The 12,133-nt window shown below is 40.7% G+C and overlaps 1 protein-coding gene across 9 annotated transcripts in view; it reads left to right on the top strand.

Moving 5' to 3' along the window:
- Positions 1-12,133, top strand: part of TM9SF4 (transmembrane 9 superfamily protein member 4) — an 884,035-nt gene that overhangs the window by 383,141 nt on the left and 488,761 nt on the right. The window lies entirely within an intron of this gene.

The following is a 12,133-nucleotide window of genomic DNA, read 5'->3' as shown; positions in this document are numbered from 1 at the left end:
GTTTTAGTTACAATTCATTAGCGTTAATTAAAAGTTATTTAGCCAACCGATACCAACGGGTAATTATGGGGTCCCAAATGTCACGACTTAGTGCAGTAGTCTGCGGTGTGCCTCAGGGGTCAATTCTTGGGCCGTTGTTGTTAAGCTTATTTATCAACGACATTTTTACAGTCTGTAAATTTGTTACTATGCACGCTTATGCAGACGATGTTCAGCTTTACCTTTCTAGTCGTATTGATGACGTCGATGATCTCTGTTCTAAACTTAACGCTGACATCTCAGAAATTTTCCATTGGGCTAATCACAACGGGCTTCGTCTTAACGCAAATAAAACTTACGTCTTACCTATATCAAAGAAAAAGTTGGCTGAGACGGGTATCCCACCGATTTGTATTGGTACCGACCAAATTAAACTGGTGAGTAAAATTACAAACCTTGGCTTTGTAGTCAACGCCAGTTTGACTTGTGTTGACCACATTAACCAGGCTATAGGAAGGGTGTATGGCGCACTGCGAAATCTGAGGCTATCGGCGATGTTTACTCCTCGTAACATCCGCCATAAATTGGCTATCCAATAAATTTTACCTTATTTGACATCTTCCGAGTTGATATACGATAAGCTAGACTCGCACTCGGCTCATCGGTTAGACGTGGCCTTTAACCATATAATACGATATGTGTATGGGCTTTCGAAGTTCGACCACATATCCCGTTGGAAATCTAGCCTTCTGGGATGTCAAATATCCGACTATCTCAAAGCCAGGAGCTGCATTTTCCTTTTCCGACTCATGCTCACTAAGACGCCCCTATATCTTTATAATAAGCTTTCTTTCACAAGATCCGCTCGTTCAAACGACCTTACAGTACCCACATTTAAATATGTTGCGTAGACTAGACTATTCTTCGTGAACACTATACGTACCTGGAATTCTATTCCCAATGCTATAAGAAATAGTATAAGTAGGAGCAACTATAATAATGTTATCTATAACTATTTTTCTGATAATAGTATGTAGACTGGCCGTGTATTTGATCACGATACTAGAATAAATTACAAATTACAAATTAGGTTTTATGGATAGGCTTACAATATATATATATATATATATATAGGTATATATCGGTTTATATCAGTATCATGTAACTGTTTATTTTCTTTTTGTACTAGTACTTATAACTATCTTTCCTTTCATGTTGTACTATAAAAAACTTCAAATCTTATTGCACTAATAATTTTGATCATTAAATAAATACATACATACATACATACATATATACACTATGGGCAGGAATAGGGTTGCAGCAAGCAATGCCATTAGAGACGTTTTCCAATATAACGAGGAAGAAAAAAAGTCACAACGTAAAATGTGCAGAAGTAAATTGGCGGGCGAACATTTGACAAATTTAAAACGCCACATAATAACGAAGCACGGACGATTTCTAGACGGTTACAGGGCTAATTTCCAAAAAAACAGCGAATTACCGAAAAAGAAAATTAAAATTTGTACTCTATTCAACCAGAGTCCTTTAAGAATTCTTTAATAAAAATTGTAACAAAAGATGGGCGGCCGTTGTCGCAATTGTACAGTGAAGGGTTCAGGGAGGTAGTGGTTCCCATCTTCAAAGCCCTTAATATGAATCCAATCAACTCCCATAATGTTATGAGTTAATAAGTAATCGTGCTATAGAAATAAAAAACGAAATAAAAAATGTGGTTGGAAAGAAATTGGTGTCAATTAAAATTGATGCCGCTACTCGGCTTAACCGCTCAATATTAGGCATACACTATATTGAAATTCAAAATTCAAAATTAATAGTAATTGTAAAAACTTTCGGAATGAGACCATTGTCACACCCACACACTGGAGACAAAATAAAAGGGGCGGTATTGGAAACTCTTGAGGAATATGATATTAGGCTGGAGCAAATTTATGGGTATTGTATATGTCGGTGCAGTTGATACAGTAGTCAATTATATAAAGGCTCTACTGTATTTCCTTTTTCTACTTGCTACTGAGTATGTGTCTCTAGAACATAGTAGATTTTGAATAAAATAGGTTTTACTCATTACCTTGTTTTTATGTTCTATGCTACTGGAGTTACTCTTATTAAACTTGTCAGAATGTACTTGTCATTTGATCATAATAGTCTTTGCTTTACGAATTACTTGTTTTAATTTCATTTTTGTTTCGTAATTATTGAGAGCGAGGTGAGAATCACAAGCCCTACCGAGTATGGCCGTTGTATGATGTGTGTTGCTATGTGTGTAGGTGTATTCGAAACTATATCGATGGAATATTCGTTTTTGAATATTGAAATATGAGTTTGAGGGGCAATTGAACTTCGAGTGCAAAGCTGAACACATCATCGCAAAAGGACTTACTGCGCAATTAAATAAATTACAATGGAGGAAGCTGAACCAAATACAGCGAGATGCAATAATGAGGACGATAATCCTCAGAATTTGGATGCTGATCCTACATATACATCAGGGCGCTAAAAAAAATTGCTAAAATATGCCTCTCTGTTTACCAGGAGCTCATAAACGCTCACCAAAACTCGAAACTCAGTACATTTTTGGATGAGATGGCTCAAAATTTAGTAGCTGTAGTTCCTCATCATGAAGTTTCCGAACTTACTATTATATTTGCTGAAATTGACAATTTTGAAAGCCTTCATACACGCTTGGCGGTATATGAAGACATTTTTACCAATTATTACAAATATTCGCTTTACATCTCCTGAGCTGTTTGAATTAGCCTTAGTCATTCTTGGTGTCCCTGCTACGCAAGTATCAGTAGAAAAATCATTTTCTTCTTTGAATTGCATTTTGGATGAAAGGAGGTACAACTTATGCGACGCTTGAAAAACTATTACTTTTGAAGCTTAACTCATAAGCTCTTGTTCACTTTATTATGTTCAAAAATAAAATTTTTGTGTTGCTGAAAGACAAAAATAAAGTTTAAAAATCACATTTTTTCTTGATTGAGGGTTTTTTGTTTTACATTTTATAGTTTTTTTCATTGAAACACAAAAAAAAAAAAAAAATAATATTTGTTAACAATTATTTGCAATCTCTGCTTAAAAGAAATTTAGAGGCAAACCTTTTGCAGTATAATGTACACATACATATATCCATCGTTATCGAGTTAAATATATTTTCCAAAAACTTTCAATTATTAACAATAATCGTGTTTTGGCATGTTACGACATTTATGCTGCCAAAAACTTGCAGTTTAGGTTATATACACGGCTAGAAATTCAAACCAAATTTTTAAACCTGCATCGGTTTAATAACCTTTTCCAACATTTTTGTGGCTAATTTATATTTCAATTATACTTGCATTCAATTTTAGACTTAACTGGAAAAATGTGAAATAAAAATATTTCAGTCCTAAGCGGTTTCAATTTGAAATCAAAAGTATTCAAGGAAACTTTGAAATCTGAATGAAACTTTAGGGCTGAAATATCTGCCAAACAAAAAACCAAAACTGTCCAAATTAATTCAGAAAAATATTTTATTTTATTTTGAAATTTGGAGATGCGCCAAAACGAAAATGTCAGTATAATTATTAATTTCATTAATATTTGTATACTTTTCCCAACAGTGAACGTAAATGTAATGTAAGTTTTTAATAAGCTTCCTCAAAAAAACATGAATCTTGCGAACCCTTGGTTTTTTGTTTATAAATCGTTTAGAAATAAGCGTCAAATAAGTGAAACGGCCCCTTGCTTTAAAGCTTATAAAAAATTGCTAAAATAAAACTTTTTATATTTTTCTAATGCTTTTTAAACGATAGTTTTTATTTCAATAATTTATATGTATAATACATGTGCACACATATATATGTAATTTCCAATTTTCATACATAAGTACATTAAATCAAGTTTAGCTGCAATTCTAACGCATTCTTGAAGAATTGAAGCAACGGTTTAAATGCAGCCATTCTTTCACAGTTAAAATATTTATAAACATTTACCCTCAACTCTTAGAAAATGTTTTCTGAAAAACATTAAAATACATTTAATATTGAAAACGCTTACCTATATGTTTAGGCAGGATGCCTAACTTTTTCCGCATCTGTCTGCGATCCCCCCAATGCAACACTGCGAATCGATGCTCGATACTCGAATTAATTTGTAACCACCCACACCATCACCGCCACATGCATGTGCATGCATATACATGTACGTGTATGTGTGTTTTTTGTCAGCACTCATGCATATGCATGTCGGGGTTGATGTGTGGGTGCCTTTCCCCTCCAAAACGGAGGATTTTGCGGGTCAACGGTTGTAGCTTGCTATACAACCGGTCTCTTTGATTTCAACAGCCAACCAGCTAACATCTGCCGCCAAGGATCTCCGCCGCTTCCTACAACTGTACAGTCAGGTAATATTGCATTCAATTTATTTTAGCTCTACCCAATAAAGTGCATTATTATAACGAGGAAATCCTCCTGTGTTTCTTATTTGTCTCGTTTGAGTGAATCTTCTATTCCCACTGAGATCGACCCGGTGCGCTCACCTCTCCAGGATTAGACGCACACCGGCCGAACATTTGGTCCATCTTCACCAGGAATTGGAAACAGCACCTAAATTACAGTCCACAACAAAGCATCATAGCTGACCGCACACACTTTAAGAATTCCTCACAAAAATTCATCAGGAAAAGTATTTTGCCCACCAACAAAAAGTCTATTATTTAATACCAGCGTCAAAACACTGAGCAAGCGACAGCCAGCGGAAGCCACTGCAGCACACAAGCTACTTGCCACATAATCACCAGAACAGCCACAAAGTAAGTGCAATATTTCTTGCCACAATTTTTTTTGGTTATAAAAAAAAATAAATAAAACCGTCTAAAAAATAAATATTCTCAGTGCCACACGCGTAGTGATTTGGTATTAAGTACGAAAAGTGTAAAAAAAAATTTGTGACGAAAAGAAGGAGAAGTCCAAACGCGTAACATTAACGTTTTTAATTCCTTGTGACTATCTGGCCTGTCCCCCCACCAGCGGTAAGGCTCTCCGGACACAGCACAAGGAAGAGGTACACACAACCTCACTTTCACAGAAAATTTCACGCCATTCGATTTAAATTTTCTTTTTGCATCACTTTAATTTCACTAGTTTCTTAATAAATTTTCGCACAAGATTTATTACACGTTTTTACACTTTTCGTCGAGTTCATACCAGCGCGCGCACTTATTATACAATACAATTTAACTTGGAAGTGGCGAGTGGCCCCCTTTATTTACACAAAAGACATTGGTGTCGCTTCCCCCCTGCTCCCTGTTTTACAGCACAAATAATCTGCAAACTCAGACAAAAATAAACAAATTAAAAGTAATAATCAATTCTGCGTAATTTAATAGTTGTTGGTTGGGTGATTCGCTCAGGTTTTCAAGTTTTATATCCCTTGATTAATTCGCTTTCCACTTTTCAACCATGAACATGGACTCTTACATTAGATTGGCCGATCGAATAATCGAATTCGAGGCCGATTTCAATGATATCAGTGCGGCTCTGCACACAGTACACACGCTGGCAATACAGCAAAAAGAGTTGCAAGCCAAGTGGGAAAAAGCAGAGGAGTTGCTTGGCTCAGACACGCTCGACGCAAAGAAAATTGCAGCGCTCAAGATCAAGCATAAAGCGGCATATGCCGTATTCCTGAGATGCATGTCGAACATGGCTGAAATTCAAACTAAATTGAAGGAGGAAAAAGATAGGGCAGTCAAACCTGAGGGAGAATGCGCGCGCGAACACAGTATCCGTCTGCCAGCTTGCGATACTGAGGTATTCAAGGGCGACTACCTATCTTGGCCAAAGTTTCGTGACCTGTTCACGGCCATCTATAAAAATAACAGTCGCTTAAGCCCGGTAGAAAAGTTGTTCCACCTTAACCAAAAAACCCAAGGTGAGGCAAAAGACATCGTCAAGAAATGTCCCTTGACAAATGAAGGCTTCGAAACAGCCTGGAAAAACCTATGTGAGAGATACGAGAATAAGCGGATTCTCGTAAACTCACAACTACAAATTTTGTTTAATCTAAAAAAGATAGATAGCGAGTGCGGCAGCTCTATCAAAACCTTACAGCGCGACATAAATAATTGCTTGGCATCTTTAAAAACACATCAGATCGATGTTTCAAATTGGGATGCGATTATTACCTATTTATGTTCGACAAAATTACCTGAAAATACGTTGGCTCTATGGGAGCAGAGCATTGACCACAAGACGGTCTTGGATATGGGAGGATATGGACAAATTCTTGTCAAATCGTTTCCAGACACTTGAAACCGTGTCTGGTTTTACAGGGAATGCCACTTCTAAAGTGCAAAAGTCAAACACGTCGCGCTAGTCGACGGAAAACCCTACAAAAAGACTTGGTGCTTTTCAAACCAAAGTAACCAAGCAAACAACAAAATCAATATGTAAAATGTACAAATCTACGGAGCACAGATTACGCAACTGTTCACGTTTTTGCGATTTAAACCCGGTAGAAAGGATTAAATTCGTCAAATCCACAAATGGCTGCCTGAATTGTTTATCCCCAGGACACACAGTGACGAGGTGCACCAGTTCGTACAACTGTTCCAAATGCCACTCTCGTCACCACACGCTCCTGCATGCGGACACACTTCAGCAACCGGCGGTGCAAAATCCCTTCAAAGATGCGGATAATGCCCCATCAACTTCGGCACAGGCAAGGAAAATACAGGAATCGGGACAACCACCTTCCTCTGCGAATCAGAATGTCAAATCCTGCCATGCCAGTTCCAGCACAGGCGTGCTATTAGGAACTGCTCGCGTACACATTGACCATAACGGTACCGACTTCTCCGCGCGGGCATTAATTGATTCTGGGTCTGAATGTTCCTTTATAACTGAAAGACTGAAACGCAGAATCAATTTGCCAGCGAGGAAAATGCATGCCCATATTTCAGGCATCACAAATGCGGTGTCAGCTCAGGTGAAAGAAGCATCCAACATCGAATTACGTTCACCAGTGGATCCCTGCTTCAGCCTGACTACACCCGTACTAGTTCTAGCGAAACTCACTGGGAATCTTCCATCCTGCCATATCAACGCAATGACTATGCAGGCATTCCCAGACTTGATTTTGGCAGACAAGAGGTTCTACGTCAACGAAGACGTAGACCTCATACTTGGCGGAGACATATATCCCCACATTATAATGAGCGGTATAAAAAAGAATGTGCTAAACACACTCTTAGCCCAAGAGACAGTGTTCGGTTGGATACTAACCGGTATTATCGAATCACCGAATCCAACGAAGAGCATTATGTCGTTCTACAACCAGGTTGCGTTAGACAACCAACTCAAAGCTTTCTGGGAGGTAGAAAATGTACCCAAAAATAAAATATTAAATGAAGATGAAAGGTACTGCGAACAACTATTTAAAGAAACAACGCAGCGAAGTGAGAATGGAAGGTACACCGTGTCACTACCATTCCGGCAGGATTACCCTAACAATATTAACTTAGGACCATCCCTGAAGCGTGCATGCTCTCAATTCTTCCGGAATGAGGGGCGGCTAATAAAAAACCCAGATTTAGGTAAGGAATATGTTCGAGTGTTGTCAGAATATGAAACGCTCGGACATATGGCAAAATTGAAAAGAAATATCCCATCCGACGATTCGGATCATTACTTCCTGCCCCACCACGCCGTTATTAAAGCAGAAAGTACCACTACAAAGGTACGCGTAGTATTTAATGCCTCGAGCCCTACGGCAAACGGTAATAGCTTAAATGATATTCTACTCCCAGGCCCAGTTCTACAAGCCGATCTACCCATCCTTATCTTACGTTGGAGACTATAACGTTTCGTCTTCAATAGCGACATCGAAAAGATGTATCGACAAATTTGGGTGAACGAAAATCACACCAAATTTCAACGCATTGTATATCGCACTTCCCCGAATGACCCTATTAGTCTCTACGAATTAAAGACGGTTACCTTCGGAGTGAATTGCGCGCCATATCTGGCTATAAGAACGCTCCTACAACTAGCAGACGACGTCTCAAGTTCACACCCTACAGCGGCTAGCATATTGCGAGAATACATGTATGTAGATGACGTGTTAGCAGGTGGACATACGATCACATCGACCATTAAAGCCAGAGATGAAATTCGTCAAGTCCTGCACTCCGCGGGCTTTCCACTTCGCAAATAGACATCCAATTCAGAGGACATTCTAAGGGACATCCCCACAGCAGACCTGCTCAGTGAAAACTTCCTGGCCTTCGAAGATACCAGTTCAGTTAAAGCATTGGGAATCCGATGGAATGCCCTCTCCGATTTATTTTATTTTAAAGCAGGGAAGCTGGACAACCCGGAAAACATTACCAAGAGAGCGATACTATCAGCAATCGCCAAACTTTTCGAACCATTGGGATGGCTGGCACCAATGGTCATTGTGGCAAAAATACTGATGCAGAGTATTTGGTTGGAAGGCACCGCTTGGGACGAACCAGTATCTACCAGTACGCTGGAACGATGGAAAACCTTCACCGACCAATACCATGAAATCGATAAAATCCGGATACCTAGATGGGTCAACTTTTCACCAGGAACCGACATCGAGATCCATGGATTTTGTGACGTATCCGAGAAGGCTTATGCAGCAGCAATTTACATGCGCGTCAAAACGGATGATAATGTCTGCACAAACCTGCTTCTAGCCAAAACCCGAGTAGCCCCAGTGAAAACTCTTTCTCTTCCACGATTGGAACTTTGCGGAGCCGTGCTGTTAGCGGAAATCACCGAATCAATTTTCAGGAACCTCAAGTTGGGACCAGTGAAAGTGCACCTTTGGACGGATTCAACAATCGTCCTCGCATGGATAAGGAAACCGCCGAGTTCCTGGTCCACTTTCGTCGCACATCGGATCACCAAGATCATCGACATGGTCGGAAATAAGGACTGGTTGCATGTAAACTCAGAATCTAACCCAGCAGATTTAGGTAGCAGAGGATTACCTGCGTCTGAATTGGTCAACAATTCGTTGTGGTGGCAGGGACCTTCTTGGCTGTAAGAAGACACTTCCCAATGGCCAGCACAAGAAAGTGACTACATCACCTCCGTACAGGAAAAGAGGGCGAAGACCTGCGCAACAGCAACAGTAAATACTACCGATGTTCTTCAACGCTTTTCAGACCTACCTAGGGCTTTACGGGTGCTCTCATACGTTATGAGGTTCTACCGAAAACTCACCCCAAAACAAAAAAATCTTTTCAGGTCGAGTCATCTTTAATCTCTCCTGATGAGATCAAATCAGTAACCCAACTCTTAATTAAAATATATCAGAAACAACATTATAGTTCTGAATATAATGATCTAAAGGCCGGAAAACCAATTGCAGGGAAAAGTGCAATACTCTCACTTAATCCCTACCTAGACCAACATGGCATCATTCGGGTAGGAGGGCGACTCGGGGCGTCAAAGGACTTAGCTTTTACTGAACGCCACCCAATCCTCCTCCCATACAACTGCCGTTTGTCCCGTCTGACAGCCCTAATGTTTCATCAACAAAGTCTGCATGTGGAAAACCAACTCATGTTACGTCTGATACGCACCCAATATTGGATACCTAACATCAAAACCATGATTAGGGCAACCATTCATAATTGCAAAACCTGCACTATTCACCGAAAACAGGCGCAGTCCCAACTTATGGGTACCCTTCCCTGCGAACGGACTACTTTTATCCGCGCGTTCACCAATACCGGGGTCGACTTTGCGGGGCTTTCGACATCAAAAGCTACCGCGGTAGGGGATGTCGACTGTCAAAAGGCTACGTATGCCTTTTTGTCTGTTTCTCCACTAAGGCCATCCACTTAGAAGCCACTAGTGACCTTAGTACTCCGTGCTTTCTCGCAGCCTTTGCGCGTTTTATCGCGAGAAGAGGATGTCCGAAAAACATCTACTCCGACAATGGTACAAACTTTGTCGGAGCGTGAAGATCTTTACGATCCGAGTTTAAAGCCTTCCTGGCAGAAAGCCGAGACAAAACAGTCTCAAAGTACAATCATCAAGCATTAAGCTGGCATTTTATTCCCGCCGCTGCTCCACATATGGGCGGCTTGTGGGAGGCGGGAGTGAAGAGCTTCAAAAGCCACTTCAAAAAGATCGCGTCTCCCCATAAGTACACCATGGAGGAGTTCCAAACCCTTTTGTGCAGGATTGAGGCGTGCCTCAACTCGCGCCCACTCAGTCCAGGGTCGAATGACCCAACGGATCTGGAACCACTAACCCCAGGACATTTCCTAACGGGCAGCCATCTACTGGCTCCACCAGAACCAGATGCTAGTGAAAGCTCTGCCTCGATGATAAATCGGTGGCAGAAACTCAAAGCCCTCCATCATACTTTCTGCAAGCGATGGAAGGTGGAATATCTATCCGAACTTCAAAAACGAGTGAAGTGGAAGCATCCCAAAGAAAACATACAAGTGGGAGATCTCGCCGTCCTCAAAGAGGACAACTTATCTCCCAACGAATGGAGGTTAGGTAGAGTCGTCAACGTACACCCCGGCGAAGATGACCGAGTACGCGTAGTCGACCTCAAAACCGAGAAGGGTCAAGTCAGACGACCTTTGGTCAAACTGATCCTTCTTCCACCGGAAGATACGGATTGCGAGAAGGCGACGCGCTCCTAACAATCCCTCCGTTCCTCCATATCCCTCCCTTCAAAAGAAAATCAAACCCGGCTCTCGTTCACCCGAAACGAGACCAAACAACAACCCTAATGCAGTTCCCCCATCTGCCACAAAAACACTTATTTTCTCCTTTTTTCAAGAAAATCCCCAAATTCACTCGCTCGCCCCGAGCGAGGACACCAGAAACCACCCCATTCACTCGTTATCCCATAACGAGGACATCATAAAAGCCTACCGTAGAAGGGCGAACCGATCTGCCACAGAATCTAAGGGCTTTCGCCCTTTTGTATATCTTAAATTTCCCACAGTCACTTGCTTCCCCCAGCGAGGATACCAGAACCCTAATACAGACCCACGGTCTGCTCCAGAAAGCAGATGCACTCAGCCAAAGGCATGAGGCCAACAAAAGTTTTTGTCCAAGGAATAGGGACAGCCATATTTAAATATGTATTCATATCCCTTTACAAAATATGATAATAATAATAAACTTATAAATGCCAACAGGTTTAGGAAGAGAGTCTTAATTTTCTGGTCAATGTTTTGTGAATCGATAAAGAGTCATGTGGGTTTGCACATTCTCGAGCCGGAACACTAACCTCTCGAACGCTTCCATGAATACTTGACGGACAAGAACTTTCCGAAATTTCAGATTAAAAGGGTGAATACTCCCTGTGTAGCAGGACAGCACAAAAGCTTGACTCTTCTGTTAAAGTCAAGGTAGGAATCTAAAGTTCTAAGACGAATTGGCAACATAGTGCATTTTTTGAATAAAAGTCCAACGTGCGGCATTTTCTAAACAATTTCTGAAAGAGTGACCAACCAACATGACCTTATCAATCACGAAATGTTCAGTAGAAACCGAATCATTTCCCCCACAACATATTGGCACTTGCAAAACCATTATCCCTACTACTAGACTACTAGATTCTTCCCGCTTACTGGACTACGAATGGGAATTTCAAAAACCCCAATCAAAAAAGGAATCGTTTCGTAATTTCACATAAGTCAAAAAAAAAAATTTGGAAGTGGGAAAAGGTTCCTTAACCTTGAGCACCGGCACCCCTTACCACTGATGGGGGGAAGTGCCAGACTTACAAAAGGTCGTTGAAAGCGGGAGGGCATCCCACCGGGTGGATACTACCCTTACCTCGAACAGTATCTGATACCCCTTACCACTGGGGGGAAGTGTCAGACTCGAGCGAGGCCTTAACTAACAAAACCAAATACATCACGCAGTATCTGCCACCCCTTACCACTGGTGGGGGGAAGTAGCAGACTGACGCAACGTTTTCCCTACCTAACGCAATCCCAACGTCAGAAAATAGTATTCAGTATTCTTCTAAATCAGCCCATGTATTCCTTTCAATAAAACCTTTAACAACACCCCATATTGACTTTTTACATTTGACTTGAGCGTGCACTGACAGCATTGTATGATCATCAACAGTT

The sequence above is a fragment of the Eurosta solidaginis genome, chromosome 2 (assembly GCF_040869045.1).
Source record: "Eurosta solidaginis isolate ZX-2024a chromosome 2, ASM4086904v1, whole genome shotgun sequence".
NCBI classification, from domain to species: Eukaryota; Metazoa; Arthropoda; class Insecta; order Diptera; family Tephritidae; genus Eurosta; species Eurosta solidaginis.
This window is presented reverse-complemented; position numbering and strand designations above follow the sequence as displayed.